Source organism: Prionailurus bengalensis, chromosome B4 (assembly GCF_016509475.1).
Source record: "Prionailurus bengalensis isolate Pbe53 chromosome B4, Fcat_Pben_1.1_paternal_pri, whole genome shotgun sequence".
In the NCBI taxonomy this organism is placed as follows: domain Eukaryota; kingdom Metazoa; phylum Chordata; class Mammalia; order Carnivora; family Felidae; genus Prionailurus; species Prionailurus bengalensis.
Window position 1 is genome coordinate 36,777,936 of NC_057358.1, and position 17,408 is coordinate 36,795,343.

The 17,408-nt window shown below is 38.9% G+C and overlaps 1 protein-coding gene and 1 non-coding gene across 15 annotated transcripts in view; one reads left to right on the plus strand and one right to left on the minus strand.

The window, feature by feature from the left end:
* The window catches only part of ERC1 (ELKS/RAB6-interacting/CAST family member 1), a 518,359-nt gene extending 503,130 nt beyond the window's left edge, over positions 1-15,229 (minus strand). For 3 of the 14 annotated variants that reach the window (XM_043565010.1, XM_043565012.1, XM_043565002.1), the window contains exon 1: positions 15,020-15,203. The gene's annotated coding sequence lies outside the window, so the exon portion shown is untranslated. Of the gene's footprint in view, positions 1-14,936 lie in introns of all 14 variants that reach the window. The other 11 variants (XM_043565011.1, XM_043565015.1, XM_043565013.1 and 8 more) reach the window with 7 other exon arrangements.
* A 1,807-nt stretch (positions 15,230-17,036) lies between these two features.
* Positions 17,037-17,139, plus strand: LOC122474130. Its single transcript, XR_006294821.1, has one exon. It is a non-coding gene; the product is annotated as a U6 spliceosomal RNA (small nuclear RNA).
* Positions 17,140-17,408: the final 269 nt, after the last annotated feature.

Here is a 17,408-nt window from a genome sequence, read left to right on the forward strand (position 1 = left end):
CACTAGCATTCTGAGGACACAGAAAATGTTTCAAACATTGTATTGCTAACACAGAACACAATATACATCATAGTACATGAATAAAGTATATTGGAGTTTACATAAATTTCTTTTGAATGAGGGAAGAAAGGGGAAAAAAGAAAAAGGGAAATAGACACATACTCTTGAACAACTATGAAAATAAAAATTTGGTAAAGGAGATATTTTTGTTATGCTATTCAAAAGAATTTTAACATGAATTTGTTAAGAACCAATCCACTTTTGAATTTTTCAAGGAAATCCTGACCAATACTTTAAAAAATACACATAATAAGGGGCACCTTAGGTGGCTCAGTTGGTTAAGCATCTGACTTCAGCTCAGGTCATGATCTCGCAGCTTTTGAGTTCGAGCCCCACGTCGGGCTCTGTGCTGACAGCTCAGAGCCTGGAGCCTGCTTCTGATTCTGTCTCCCTCTCTCTCTGCTCCTCCCCTGTTCTCTCTCTCTCTCTCTCTCTCACAAAAATGAATAAACATTAAAGAAAAATTTTTTAATAAAAAATACACACATATACTTGCTATGTAGAACTATTTATACATATATAGTTGTGACCAAAAATTATATTATACATATATAGCTGTGACTATAAACCCAAAGAATTTATATCCATTTTCCATTAATTTATTTTTTTAACTGTTAATATTATATATTAATATATATTATATAATTTAGTATTTATTATATATAATTATATATATAATATTGCTCATTAATAGTTATTATATATAGTTATATATTATATATAGTTATACATAACACATAAATTATATATATAGTTATATATTATATATAGTTACAAAAGTTATGTATAATATTGCTCATTAATACATAATATATGTAAATTATTTATTTAATATATATTATATATTATATTATTTATTAATAAATATTATATAATTTATTTTTAACTTAATATTATATTAACACATATAGTGTTATATGAGTTTCAGCTGCACAACATATTGATTCAACAATTCTATACATTACTCAGTGCTTACCAAATGTTATTACAATATTATTGCCTATACTCCCTATGCTGTACCTTTCATCTCCATGAGTTACTTATTGTATAAAGGGAAGTTTTTACCTGTTAATCCCCATTATCTATTTCATCCATCCCTCCACCCACCTCCCCTCTGACAACCACCAGTTTGTTCTCTGCATTTAAGAGTCTGTTTTCAGTTAACTTATTTTTACTAACCAGAAAAACAGATAAAAATTGCTGCTCTATTAAAATTAAAAAATACCAAGCCCTAAGCATAAGAATAACCAAATTATTTCAAAATGGACTCAGCAACATGGCAATACTATAAAATTAACCACAGCAGACCAGTAGAAAAGCCACCAGAAAAATTGAGTGAAACAGTCAAGAACTCTACTTTCTCTACTTACAAGAACTTTCTGTACTTATTTTCAACTTATTGAGGGGAGAAAAACATCAAGCAAAAGTCCAGCCCAAATTTAAGACAGCAGTTTAGAAAAGGAAAGCAGAACTATTTGAAATACTCAAAATTATCTGCCACTAATGAAAGTGAAATCAGTATTGCCATAAAGATAGAAAAGTCACCTGTGTAACATCTGTATGGATGTATCCTAAAATATCTGCAGGGATGTACTCAAAAAGATGTAAAACATAGCTATTTCTTGTTTCATAAGAAATCCTGTGAGTCTCTTCTATCTCTAATAACTTCTTATTGATTAATCATAAGTTCATATTAGTCTTTCTTCCTTGGAAAGGTCAGCAACAGTAAATTCTATATGTACAAGGACAAAATTACATGTATACTTATGGGAGGAAAAAAGGCAAGCAGCCAAAGAAAGTCTCATCAACAGTTTTTTTTCCAAATAAGTGAAGGCTAATAAAGGAAAACAAACGTTTAGAAACTCTTTACCCAGTAAAAATTCTATTTCAAAATCATGTAATAAACCACATTAATACATTAAAAAAATTTCTTACTGTCTCAATAGATATGGAAATGCATCAGGTAGATTTTTAGTATTAATGATTAAATACTTCTATTGTTACAATAGGAGTAAAAGGAAACTCTTAATCTAACAAAGAATATGTGCAAAAGCCAACAACAAGTATCTGTAGGGGAACAGTTCTGCTATTCCATACCGGGCAATTTGGAGCTTATTAGAGTCTTGGCAGAACGCCCTGTGATCCCCCAAATCAGGAAAGGATAGGAGGCCCATAAGGAGCTGCTACCAGGCCATCTCCCATCACTTCCCTATCTCCCTTGGAGGATGACATGAAACAGTTTCTCATAACTGTCTGGATTCTGATGAGGCATGTGACTTTCAGCCTACCCTCTCAGAACAGAGCTACAGATTGCAGAACCCTTTTGTGTCAAATTAGAACAGGCCCCTCCATCAACAGGGTGTCTCACAGCTCATAGTGTAGTCATTGGCAATATTTTTGATCTGGTGTTGACTTTTTTGATGTGTGGGACAAGGGTCACAGGGAGCTGGCACCTTTGGCTTATTCATCTTTCCACTGCCCACATAAGTGATAAACTACTTAAATCTACCAAGTTCCATGGTTCAGGTTGTACAGATTGTTGTGTTAATCCTCAAATCAGTTTTCAGGTGTGCAAGATGGTTTAGTGTTGATCTTGCTGCATTTCAGGGACAAGAGACGCAAAAACAACTTCCATGCTGTTCCGCCATCTTGGCCCCTCTCCATCAACTGCTTATATCTGAAGGGCTCATTATACCAGTCAAATCAGTAAGGACCTATCCTACCTTATGTGTATATGCTTGACAATATCATACTTAATAGTGAAAACTTAAAAAAAAATTCCCTTTGAAACGAGAAAATAACAAGGATCTCTCCTATCACCAACCCATTCAACATGCCAGAGATTCTAGCCAAAAGTAAGACAAGAAAAAAAAATATAAGAATTGCAGGAAAGACACAAAACAGTAATTATTCACAAATGACATGATTATATACATGGGAAAGCCAAGAGAATCTACAGATAAAATTATTAAAAATCATCAGATTTGGTCAAAACCTGGCAAAATAGACTGAATATTCAAACTCAACTTTATTCCATCTACCAACAACAAATAGAAAATAAATTTTAAAATCCCACTTATAATAATACCATCAGAAACCTAAGACTAAATCTATGAAAGATATGTAGTACTACACAGAAAACTATAAAACATTACTGAGATGTGAAATGAAAAATATAAATAAATAAAAATGCCACATTCAATGATTCAAAGACTCCACGTTACAAAGAAGTAATTCTACCCAAATTAATCAATGGGGTGCCTGGGTGGTTCAGTCGGTTGAGCGTCTGACTCTTGATTTTGGCTCAGGTCATGATCCCAGCATCATGAGATGGAGCCCAAAGTTGGCCTCCACACCGAGCATGGAGCCTGCTTAAGATTTTCTCTCTCTCTCTCTCTCTCTCTCTCTCTCTCTCTCTCTCTGTCTCTCTCTCTCATCTGCCCCTCTCCTCAGCTAGTGCTCTTACGCACTCTCTCTCAAAAAAAAAAAGTTAAAACCAAAATAAGCTACAAATGCAATGTAATTTCAGAGTCCAGAGTGCTAACCGTTACACAATGCAATGTAATTTCAAACAGAACACCAATGTTTCTTTTTAACTTGACAACTGATTCTAAAATTTATATGGAAATACAACAGGCCAAGAATAACCAAAACATTATTTTTTAAAAATAGTTTTATTGGGGTGTCTGGGTGGCTCAAACACTAGACTCTTGATCTCAGCCCAGGTCATGATCTCACTGTTCCTGAGATTGAGCCCTGCATCAGTTTCCATGACATCAGCATGCAGCTTGCATGAGATTCTCTCTCTCCCTCTCTCTGCCCCTCCCCTGCTCATGTGTGCATACACATGCACTCTCTCTCAAAATAAATAAATCTAAAAAAAAAAAAAGCAAAACTTTTTTTTAACTTTGATAAAGGTTAATTTGTCAATATTTTTCTTTTATGAGTCATGCTTTTGGTGTTATATCTGAGAAATCCTTCCCTAACCCAAGGTCTCAAATATTTTCTCCTGTGAGGTAAGGTCTGAGGTTCACTTTTTTTGCATATTGGTATCCAATTATTGTAGTACGTTTTGTTAAAAAGACTATCCTTTCCTCCATTGAATTACCTTGGTACCTTTATTGAAAATCAACCAACCATAAATGTGTGGGTTCATTTCTGGACTCCCTATTCTTCTACTCTTACATATAGCTATCCCTATGATGATACCATACTATCTTGATTACTGATTATGACACTGAATGTCAAGAAGACATTCTCGGGGGTGCCTGGCTAGTTCAGTCAGTAGAGCATGCAATTTTTTTTGTAATTTTTTTTTTTTTTTACATTTATTTATTTTTGAGAGACAGAGTGAGACAGAGCACAAGCAGGGAAGGGCAGAGAGAGGAGGAGACACAGAATCTAAAGCAGGCTCCAGGCTCCAAGCAAGCGGTCAGCACAGACCCCAATGCAGGGCTCAAACCCACAAACCGTGGGATCATGACCTGAGCTGAAGTCGGTCACTTAACCGACTATGCCACCCAGGCGCCCCTAGAGCATACAATTCTTGATCTCAGGGTCATGAGTTTAAGACCCATGTTGGGCCTACGGCTTACTTTAAAAAAAGAAAAAGAAGACAACAACCTTCTTGGGAAAGAAAAAAAAAAGAAGGGAAAAAAAACGTGAAAGCACTTCAACAGATATTAAGACTTACGATCCAGTTTGGCACTGGACCAAGATAGAGAAACCAGTAAAACAGAATAAAGAGCCTTTATTTATTACAGAGCAGTTTTGAAAAGGAAAGAACTGTCAATAAATGGTGCTGAGAAAATCAGCTAACTATATGGGGAAAAAAAAAACCACACACATACACAAAAAAAATCAACTATAGACAGACTATAATATTAATAGGCAGTGCTATATAAGAAAGGTATGACTTCATGACCTTAGGGTAGGAAAAGATTCCTAATATAGACATAAAAAGCACTAATAATAAAAAAAATATTAGCTAGAGTATACTAAAATTAAAAATTTTATTCAAGGGGTGCCTTGGTGGTTCAGTTGGTTGACTGCCTGATTTGATTTTCAGTTCAAGTCATGGTCTCACGGTTCATGGGATCGAACCCCAAATCACGCTCTGCACTGACAACCAGAGCCTGCTTAGTATTCTCTCTCTCTGCCCCTGCCCCATGCACATGCACGCACACACACACACACTCTCTCTCTCTCTCAAAATAAATGTTTTAAAAATTTCAAAAACAAGAATCTTGTTCTTCAAAAAACACTATTAAGAGAGCAAAATAGCAAGCAGAAGAACAGAGTGGAATATTTGCAACACAAAAACCAACAAAGGACTCATATCCAAAATATATAACTCCTATAAATTAGGACAGAAAAGACCAACAGAAAAATTGAGCAAAGTATTTTAAAAAGCACTTCACAGGGCGCCTGGGTGGCTCAGTCGGTTAAGTGTCAACTTCAGCTCAGGTCATATCTCACAGTTTGTGAGTTAGAGCCCTGGATCTGGCTCTGTGCTGACAGGTCAGACTGGAGCCTGCTTCAGTGTCTCCCTCTCTCTCTCTGCCCTTCCCCTGCTCATGCTTGCTCGCTCTCTCTCCCTCCCTCTCTCTCAAAAATAAACATTAAAAAAAATTTAATGTAAATAAATAAATAAATAATAAGCACTTCACAAAAGGTCTCCACATGACCAAAAGACATAAAGTTATTCAACTTCACTAGTAATCAGTGAAATGCAAATCAAAACAATGAGATACCACCATAAATCCACCAGAATAGCCAAAATCAATAACACTGACAATATCAAGTACTGGCAAAGATACAGAACAAAAGGACTCTCAAATATTGTTTTGGTGCATGTAAGTTTGTACAACCACACAGGATTATTTGGCAATTATCTATTAAAATTGTACATATGCATACTCTATGACCCAGAAATTTCACTCCTGGCTATGTAGTCATCAGAAATAATGCACCAAGAGCACCTGGGTGGCTAGGTCGGTTAAGCATCTGACTTTGACTCAGGTCATAATCTCACAGTTCATGAGTTCGAGCCCCGATTCAGGTGAGCTCCAGCCCTGCATTGGGTGAGCCCTGCTTCTCTCTCTCTCTGCCCCTCATGGGATTCTCTCTTTCTCTCCCCACCCCCATCCTCTCTCTACCCCTCGCTCACATGCACCCTCTCAAAGAAAGACAGACAGACATGCACCAAAAAACTTGCACCAAACAATGGCCATAACAGCATAATTCTTAATGATCCAAAACTGGAAACAACCTAAATATTCATCATTGATATTTGAATTGTGGTGTTTATACAATGGAAGACTATTTAGCAATGAAAATAAACAAACTACATCTCCATACAGCAAATCTAAATCTCGCAAACAAAATTTTAAGTCAAAGCAGCCAAGCATAAAATACATACAATATGATTCCATGTATAAAAAATTGGAAACAGGCAAAACTAAATACAGGTTTATATAAAGAAAAGCAAGGAAATGATTCCCATAAAAGTCAAGGCAACAGTAACCTTTCTGGCGGAAAGAATAGGTTGTGATTGGGAAGAGGCAAAGAAAGTATCTGGAATGCTAGCAAGGTGCTAGTGTTTGATCTAAACGATGGTTATTCAAGTATTTATTTGATACATTTGTGAAGCTACACATTTGCTTTATATACTTTTCTGTATGTGTGTTACATTCAAGAAGGGCTTCAAGGGCATCTGGGTGGATCAGTCAGTTAAGCATCTGACTCTTGGTTTCAGCTCCTATAAATTAGAACAGTTCATGAGTTTGAGCCCTGCATCAGTCTCCTCACTGACAGCACCAAGCCTTCTTGGATTTCTCTCCCTCTCTCCCTGCCCCTCCCCAGCTTCCTCTCTCTCTCTCTCTCAAAAATAAATATATAAACATAATTCTAAAAATTAAAAAAAGGACTTCTAAGAGAAATTAATTCCTTTACTTGATAAACTATATTCCTATAATAAAATTATGTTTAAGGTCCAAACTTATTTCTTGAAATATTTTCACAATTTCAGAGATATTTAACTAAAGTTCAGACAATCTTTTTCCATTAGTTACCTAATTTCCACACAAAGGGCTTTCACACCAAAAGTAAAACAATAAGTGAAAAATGAAAATGTATATACATAAAGGACTGTCTGATGAAAACTACTGTCCATTCGTCACAAAGCACACCATAATAAAGAAAAATAAAAGGAATATAGGATTAGTTTTATTCTTGGTGAACCACTAAAAGTGAAAGTTCATATGGACTTCAAACCATAATGATGTGTTGATCAAGGCTCATCAATTTTAACAAACGTACTACTCTGGTGGGAGATGTTGATAATGAAGGAAGCTATGCATGGTGGGGGGGGGGGGGGGGAGGGGCAGTCTGTGGGAAATCTGTACCTTCCACTCAGTTTGGATGTGCACCTAAAATTGACCTAAATAACAGTCTTTTTTTTTTAATGCATTCAAGAGTTGCTACATCTCTAAAGCACACCTCTGATCATGTGTTTCTTAATCAAAACTCTGCACCAGTTGCCAACACAGCCTCAAAACTGTGGAAGGAACCTTAAAAATCACCTAGCAAACATTCATTCAAAGCTTGGAATCTAACAAGGGATGCACTACCTCATAAAAACATTTACACCATCACTGGACAGCAATGACTTTTATAAAATCAGCAGGAATAGTAAAACAGAAGGTGAGGAATGAGAAAAATCAAAAATACTACACACATTTCTAGCTTGAGCAACTGATAGTGTCACTTAATTAATTAAGGAACACCAGAGAAGGGCAGGAATAATACATTTAGTTTTGGCTGTTCTGAGTTTAAGGAGCATCCAAATGGAAATATTAAGTAACAATGGTCCTTACACTCAGCAAAGAGATAAAAGCTAAAGTCAGATAAATGAATACTCAGCATATAGATGAAAAATGAAATAGAAGATGAGATCACTCATAGAAATTCAAACACTTAATGAATGGATAGAGAAAAATTCAACAAAGGTGACAGAAAGCAAGCCCAGAAAACCAGAAAAAAATATAGAAGCATGAAGATGCCAAAAGTGAGAGTTATAAAGAGGAAATAAACTGTATCAAATGCTGCTGTGGTAGGCAATCTTGAAAATGGCTCTGAATGATCTCTGCCTCCTTGTATTCATGCTTTTGTGGAATCTCCCTGTGCATATGTTGGACTTTAGACACTCCAATCTAATGAACAGAATAGATCAAGTGACAGAATGGCACTTCCGAGATTACGTTACAAAAAACTATAGCTAATATTTCCCATCCTTCTCCACAGAGCTCTCAATCTAGAAGCAAGGTGCCATGTTGCAAGTACTCGTCTGCAGAGGCCCAAATGGCAAAAACACTGATTTCTCCAGCAAACAACCAACAAGGACCTCAGGCCTGCCAACAGCCACATGCTTGAGCTTGGAAACAGACCCTCCCCCAGTGGAGCTTTGAGATGACTGCAGCCTTATGAGTGACCCTGAATCAGACACACCACACCCAGATGCCTGACCCACAGAAACTGTGAAACAATAAATGTTTGTTGTTTTAAGTTAAGTTGGGGGGTAATTTGTTGCATAGCAATAGACAAGTAGTACAGCTAACAGGTTAAATAAGAGGATAAAAAATAGCCAATGGCTTTAAACACATTAGTAACCCAGCAAAACAGTTTTAATGAAATTGTGGAGACAGAAACAATACAGAAATAGGGTGAGAAGAGAGTCACAGGTGAAAAAATGGAGACATATAGCAAATGTAGACAAGTCTTTCAAAAACCTGTAGCTATAAAGCAGAGAACAACTAAGAGAAAGTATGAAGAAAAGAGATTTTTGTTAAGACAAGAGACATTTTGTTTATTTTTTTTTTTTTTAAGACAAGAGACATTTTAAAGTTTAAGTGATGGGTGCTGTTGTCAGCCTGTCAGCATGGAGCCTGCTTCAGATCCTCTGTCCTCCTCTCTGCCGCTCCCTGGTTCATGCTCTCTCTCAAAAACTAAATAAAACATTTTTAAAAAACAGGTTCTGGGGCGCCTAGGTGGCTCAGTCAGTTGAGCGTCGACTTCGGCTAAGGTCATGATCTCTCGGTCTGTGAGTTCGAGTCCTGCGTTGGGCTCTGTGCTGACAGCTCGGAGCCTGGAGCCTGCTTCCGATTCTGTGCCTCCCTCTCTCTCTGCCCCTCCCCCTACTCATGCGCGCAAGCGCGCGCAAGCGCGCACTCTCTCTTTCTCTCTCTCTCTCTCTCAAAATAAATAAACTTTTTTTTTTTTAATTACAGTAAGAATAAGTAACAAGGGGCGCCTGGGTGGCTCAGTCAGTTAAGCATCCAACTTCAGCTCAGGTCATGATCTCACAATTTGTGAATTCAAGCCCCCCAGTGGACTCTCTGTTGTCAATGGGGAGCCCACTTCTGATCCTCTGTCCCCCTCTTTCCCTGCACCTCCCCTGCTCGTGCTCTCTCAAAAATAAACATTAAAAAAAATAAGTAATAAATAATAAAGTTTAAGTGATGATAAGAAGCCAGTGGATACTCAAGGAAATTCATTCCATCATGAAGAAAGTCTTCTGAAAGTTCTCACTACCTCTCTCACTTAACTGGCTTTCCCAGGACACCTTTCAAAGCAGCCCTTTCAAACGTAGGTTATCAAGTCTCTCACACTCCACACCCAATATTGGGAAATGAGACTGGCACCCCTCTTTCTTAATGCCACCTCCAGACCATATAAAATCTTGAACCCCCATGTAAAATCTTTGTAAAAGCATGACTTTCATGTTTTTCAGCAACACAGACTTCTACCTCTGCCTTTTCACTATCAGCTAATGACCACCTGGACATCCTCCACACTCAGTGAGGAGATGTTAGCACCTAGTTCACACTGCCACTACCTTTTTATACCACCACCCCTGGGTTATTTCAATATATACATGGATCTAACAGCAGTTCCTCAAACCCATCAACACTCTATTCTCTGGGTATAGCCATTCACAGCCAGTTGGGAATTCACTTAATTGTAGTCTCATCTATTCATTCATCAAATATTTAGCAAGTACCTACTATTTGCTCAGTAGAAAACACATGACAGTCCCTGTCATAAAATAACTCATATTTTCCACAAAGGCAGCATGAAAAGATCTAGCTGAAGTCTAGATATCTTATAACTACTACAAATCCTTTATTCATCAGTTTAGGGACCATGTCAATTCTAGAAAACCAGAATTGTTGTCTGAAGTGACCTCGTAAATCCACGTCTTATCCCAGTGATCACTGTATCCCTTAACAAGGCTTCTAAAACTATCTTTTAAATAACGTATTCTAAAATACTGCCAGAGTACAGTATTAGATTCATCAATCTATAAATGTATCAGTGTGCTGCCAAATATAGTAGTCACTAGTCACAGTGGCTATTTAAATTAATTTTAACAAAATTAATAATATTGTTACTCAACAATTACACTAACCACATTTAAAGTGTTCAGTGGCACATGGCACTAGTAGCTACTGTATCGAATGGTATATAGAACATGACTATCATCACAGAAAGTTCTATTGGACAATGCTGGCCTAAAGGTTTCAGGATTCACTTCCTTCCTCCTAGAAAAAAAGGTCTCGTTTTCCAGACTCCTGAGAACTCCCTGAGGTTCCATAATATCCTAAAGGAATTCCACAAATCAGGCATCATTACCACCATCACCACACCCTATCATCACCATCAGGGCAGCTGATTTTTATGGAGTACTTACTATAATCCAAGCACTTTATCAAAAGCTTTAGGAGTAATAAATGAAGGAATAATGAAAACAAGACACTTAATCACATTTCACAAGTATGTACTCAACCAAATAAAATGCTAAGTTGACTTTTACACAAACTTATGCACAGAATATTTAAAAATACACACTAAGTGGCTTAATTGCCATTTAGTTGGTAATCAAGTATTTCACAAACATTTTCCCCCCATGATGTACAAAACAATACTTAAAAATCAAAAGTCAGGGAAGTGACTGCTAATGGGTTTGGGGCTTATTTGGAGGATGAAGAAAATGTTCTAAAATTGATTGTAGTGGTAGTTACACACACCAGAAAACTGAATTATACACTTTAAATGAGTAAACTGTATGGTGTGTGAATTATTTCTCAACAAAGCTGTTAGAAAATAAAAACAAAAGGTATGCAGTAGCTAGACTTAAATTATGAAAATACTAAGGTGGAAAAAAAAAACCTAGAAGATAAAATATTTGTTCTATTCATGCGATTTTAAAATAGTTACACCAGATGGGGCGCCTGGGTGGCTCAGTCGGTTAAGGGACCGACTTCGGCTCAGGTCATGATCTTGCAGTTTGTGAGTTTGGGCCCTGCGTCAGGCTCTGTGCTGACAGCTCAGAGCCTGGAGCCTACTTCAAATTCTATGTCTCCCCCTCTTTCTACCCCTCCCCTGCTCACGCTCTGTGTCTGTCTCTCAATAATAAACAAATGTTAAAAAAAATTTTTTTTAAATAGTTACACCAGGGCGCCCAGGTGGCTCAGTTGGCTAAGGGTCCAAGTTTGGCTCGGGTCAGATCTTGTGGTTCATAAGCCCTGCATCAGGCTCTGTGCTGACAGCTCAGAGCCTGGAGCCTGCTTTGGATTCTGTGTCTCCCTCTCTCTCTCTGCCTCTCCCCTGCTCTCTCTCTTTTTCTCTCTCTGTCCCTCAAAAATAAATAAACATTAAAAAAATAAAATAAAATAAAATAAAATAAAATAAAATAAAATAAAATAAAATAAAATAAAATAAAATAAAATAAAATAAAATAGCTAAACCATATTACTGCACAAAATTTCACTGGTTAGGAAAAACAAGAAATTAGAAACGGTGATTGCCTTCAGGAACAACGTGATGGGACAGGAGTCTTACTCTTTTCTACCTATATCTTATGATTTGATAAGTGTATTACCTATTTTTTTAATGAGTATAATAGTTAATATATTTAAAAAACAAAGTTAATAAAAGATCATATCTGTCCTTAGTATTATACATTCATAGACTGCCTATTTTGTTCTGAAAAAAATAGTGAAATATATGTTTTTAAAAAAATCAATCTAGGTAAGTTAAAAACTGACAAATTCTTACATCTGTGTCACCTCATACTAAAAAGCATTTAGTCATATTTCTATTAGACACAATAATCATGCAAAATCCTCCCTTACCCAACACTCTGACACATCTTTAAACAATGACACGCTTGATCATGCCCTCCTCCTTGAAAACTTATTTTCTTTCACTTCTAGTAAATCACACTCTCCTGGTTTTCCTAACCCAATAACCTCTTATCAATCTTCTTTGCCAGGTTTCTCTTCATTTCCCCAAAAGGTATCTGGAAGGTAAGTTCCATGAAGGCAGGGATTTTTGATAGCTTTGTTCACTACTGTATCCTCAATGGCTAAAAAAAGTACCCAGAAGCATACTCGGTAAATAACCATTGAATGAGTCAGTGTCCCAAGGCTCGGATGTTGAAGACTTAGAGAAATAAGTTATATTCTATATAACCTTGATGCTGTTTATTACATTATATTTGTTTGAAAACTGATAATCAATGTACGGATTTGGTTAACCAAAATACTTCATTCTCTGGTCTTCCTCCATCAAGGTGTTTGATACAGTATGTGAAAATGCACATTTAACAGCTCTTTTACTCCTTATAAAAGCATTAACTGAGAGTAGAAAAAGAGCAGCTGTTGCTACAGAACCTTCACTTTTATCCTGCTCCCAGTATTAATGTTGAATTAACACAGACATACCTACCTGACTTTAGTAAAAAAGGGGGCAAGGGAGACTTCAGTAGATTCAACAAGAACATCACAGTAATGACTAGCAAGTGACTTTTCTTGAAAAATAATAGGTAGTGTTTTTTCTGGCATAAAAAAAACTCTAAAGAGAAATAGATCACTTCTACCTTATACTTTCCCCCAAATCCCATGACTGCATTCCTACAAAGAATTGCATCCCACTGTCAACAATGTAAATGTCATGTTAGCAATATATACAGTTTCACCTGACATTTTAGTTCACATTTGTCCTCATGCATACCCAATTAAACCAAAGTATAATTTAAAAGGCAAAACTAGATATGTGAATTTTAATTTTTGCTTCTAAGTAATCCAAAAGTATTCATTTACCAACTTATAATTTGACCTGTCTGAATACATTTAATTGAATCTTTTCTTTAGAATTACAAACCTGACACACTCTTTCTCACTTAATAGCTATTATATCATCTGTTGCCTGTAAGTTTCTTCAAGCAGAACTATTTTCTAGAAGATAATAGTCTGCTCATTAATTAGGCATGTTAAAAAAGACAATGATCTACAACTACTGACACTCAAATCTGTATATTTCTCTCTTGGGTAACAGGAAAGCACTTCTCTGGCTATGTTCCCAAATAAATTGAGTAAGCCTTGGGAAAGTCACTGCTTAAATTCCATTTCATGACGGCTGCTCTTCCTCCATAAATGAATTATTGAGAATCATGCCTACTTCCACCCATTACATAATACATGTATATCACAGGACCTATTTTCTGAGCAAGAAACAGTTTAAATGACACTGATAGGTAAGGTCAGTGAATACTGTAATCTAATAGGGAGCAGGAATTGAGAAGAGATTCTGATTTAATGTATAAAGTTGTGAAACACTGATGTGAAGAACATTGAATACTGTTTACTCTTAGTAACATCTCTCCATGAAGTGAGACACATGCCCCCAAAATGTTATTAAAGAGCATCTTAAAAGCACTTGACTCCAAGAACATTTCTCAGAAATTGAGGGACCTAGAAAAAAAAACTATTTCAGTTCATTTTTAAAGTGTCTAATAGCATCTGCAATTGAGAAATAAAAATAAGCACGAATAATTGTGCTGAACACAAAATGCCCAAATGTCAAAGTCTATTGAAAAACAAGTTGTAAAAGACAGCTGTGCTTTAAAACATGTAAGTATTTTTCATATAATTAGCTCCAAAAGAACTGTTCAAATTATCCATCCAAAGCAGTCAACCACAACCACCTGCAACCATTACTCAGAAACGTGTCTTCCAAAGCAACCACCTGATTTTCAGGCCTTCTCTTAAGAGGCCAGGATAAAGCTTGCAAATAAGGTGGTATAAAGTGATCTTTTAGGCACAGAAAAAAGACTGGAAGGTAACACCTTTAAGGAACTAGGTGTAATGAGACCTATTCCCTAATGTTGCTGCCAGAATGAAGTTGTCTTAATCCAAGACCTCACTCTTCTTGAAGGGTGTAAAACTTTAAACCCAGCCACCCTCACCAATTACCCACCTGCTCCAAAAGCAGAGGGATTCTCTGCCCTTCCGACCCACCCCGCCAGGAAGAAGAAAAATAATAACCATAATAACCCTAAAGTAGAAATGTGAGACCTAGCAATAGCTTCTCCAACTGCCTCAAAGGCAACGTTCACAGCTCTTCTTCCTTTTGCAATACAACCCTTCATCTCCTATCTTACCATTTAACAGAAGGGGAAAAAAAATCCTCACCTCTTTCAATATTTTACATCAGTCGCCTAACCACACAGATCCACCCTGACCGCACCCCAACCTCCTCATGGCTCCCCAATTTCTCCATCTCGCCACTACCTCGCCCTCAACATCACGTCTCAGAAACCCTCCGTTCTCCAAGCACCCAGAACCCCTATCTCCCACCTCCCACCTCGGGTTCCCCTCATCTACCGCTTCAGCTCCCGCCCAATCCTGGAGTTCTGTGGGGTGGAACCCGCGGGTAGGCTGGGGTGGGCTGGGGTGGGGTCCACCCCTCCCCGGACTTTCCCATCCCCCCTCCCCCGGTAGGCAGAGGAGGGGGAGGGGGTCTTGTAGCCTCACCTACAGCTCCGCCCCTCCCCGGGGGCGCGCTGCCCAGCCCTAGCCAGGGCCGTGAGGAAGCAGGCTAAGAAAAGGCAAAAAACCTCAGCGCCAGCGGCAGTCGGGAAGCTCTCGGTCCCGCCCGACTTCCGAGCTGCCGCCACGGCGGCCGTCTCACCCTCCTCAGGGCTGCTGCTGTTGCTGCTGCTGCCTCCCGGGCGCCGCCGCCACCGCCGCCACCACTACCGCCGCCGCCGCCACAGCCACAGTACGGCCCCAGCGCCCGCCTACGTCACTACGCCCCGCCCCCTGCGCGAGACACCTAGCCCCGCCCCCGGGCCCGGGCCCGGACCGCGAGACACTGCGAGCTCCGCCTCCTCGTGGCCGGGCCACCTAGCTTTCCTGCACTCTCCTGGGAGCGCGACTTGGCAGCCCGCAGGCCTCCGGCGATTTCCAGAGGAAAACGGGTCAGGGGCTGAGAGTGGGGTGATTCAGGGTTCCGGCGGCGGCTGTGCGCCCCAAGCAGGGCAACGGGTGCGGGGCGTACACACCCCCCACGCGCAGCCCCTGCGGCCACGGGAAGGGAGAGCGGGAGCCGGCTACGGGAAGAGGCTGTAGGTGGGAGCGAGGCAAGGCGCCGTTTGTCTCCTTCTGCTTGCCGTAGGAAGTGGACCGGCCAGGCCCGAAGAGCGGAATCGTCGCTTTCCCAAACCTTAGAGTCGCCCAACCCCCTCCTTGGCGGGGCCCGTTACACAAGCCCCAGGACAGTCACTGCTGTTGAAAGTTGGTCTAGAATTGTACATTCCGGGCTGTGCTCCCGCGGCCGCGGTGGGAACTATTTGTCGGAGGGAAATTGGATTTTTTTTCGCCCTCACCCTTAGCTTTTGCGAATGTGGCCGTGGGGCTGTCCACTGGACCTTAAGGAAAGAACTTAGGCGTCGCGGAAGACCCACGCCAGTGTACGTGGTTTTTGAGCGCAGCGGGAGAGGAGAACGTGGGCGGAATTTGAGGTCCACTTTCAGTTCCTGCGATGTGCCAAATGCGGTGCTACGTTGTCTCACTTAGTCTTCACAGCAGCTAGGCGAGTCGGCCAGGCAAATGGTACCTTATTCAGGAAACCCAGTTTTCTTGTGCTGTCTCGTAGATTTTCTTTTGTTGGAGCTATGCAAAGAGGGCAACTGCATCCATTAATTTAAGAATTTAGGTAAACTGTCCCTGAACCAGAAAGAAGGAGTGATGTAAATTATATTTGTTCCCAGCCTTTTAGGTTGCATTGAATAATTTAAAATGACATTAAAAGAAGTTGAGTCCTCATTTGCCCCTACTTATTCTCTACAATTAACCAATCCACACTCCTTCATAATCCCACTAACATTTTCCCCTCCCTCCCTCAGTATTCACATTCATTCATTCACCAAATTCTGTTTCATGCTGCCCAGACTCTGTTTCCTCCCAGATCACCAAGCACTTGGATTATTGCAGTTCCCCGTCCTGCTGTACAGTCGCCCCCTTCAGTACATTCCACATATGCCTACCAACTGTCAGACTGTGCTGCCAGAGAAGATTGTATAGCTGCCAAGTAAGCATCCGAAAATACTTCTTTTTTTTTAGACATATGGCTTTTTACCCCCCAAAAAAATCCATGCTATGTCGATTATTTTTCAAAATCTTCCTCATCTAACTGCTGATCTGCTCATCCTGTTACTCCCCAGAAGTGTGATGAGGTAAAAGGAAAGTAGGAGTCACATCCTAGTGTCCCTTCTGCCACTCTCTATTTGTGTGACCTTGGGAAAATCACTTCACTTCTGAGTTCTGCTTTTCTTAACTGTAAAATGGGGTGTGAACTAGATGTCTGAGATCCAACATGTCACTAAATGTGTGGATCTGAAGCGTTTCTGTGCTAAGCCCTAAATTATACATACACAGGATACTATCAATATCACAGACTCAGAATTGTGGTAGTATGTTTTTCTGTGTTTTGGGAGGGAGTTGTTTGGTTTTTTGCCATTCCACTAGTTGTTTTTTCTTATGTCCTACTCTGCTCCACTTGTCTTTTTTTAAACTTACATTTAGTATTTTTTTAACTTACATTTAGTATTTTTTTTATTAAAGCTTGGGTGAGTATTCCCTTTGGCAGCACATATACTAAAATTGGAATGTTAGAAGTTTAGCCTGTCCCCTGTGCAAGGATGACATATAAATTTATGAAGTGTTCCATATTTGCAAACTAATGTAACATTGCTTGTCAACTGTACTTAAAAATACATATAAGCTAGCTAACTAAGCACATGCATTCATTACCTCTTCTTCCTGAGACCCCATTAAAATGCTAATAAAGGAATTTAAAAATGATACAAACTCATACATAATAGAAAATGAGAATGAGACCACCAAAATTTTTTAATTTTACATACCAAGTGAGTGCAGTCTGACTAAACAAAATGAAAGAAACCATAATGTAGAATAGGTTCAGATGGTGCTGTAGCCAACAGG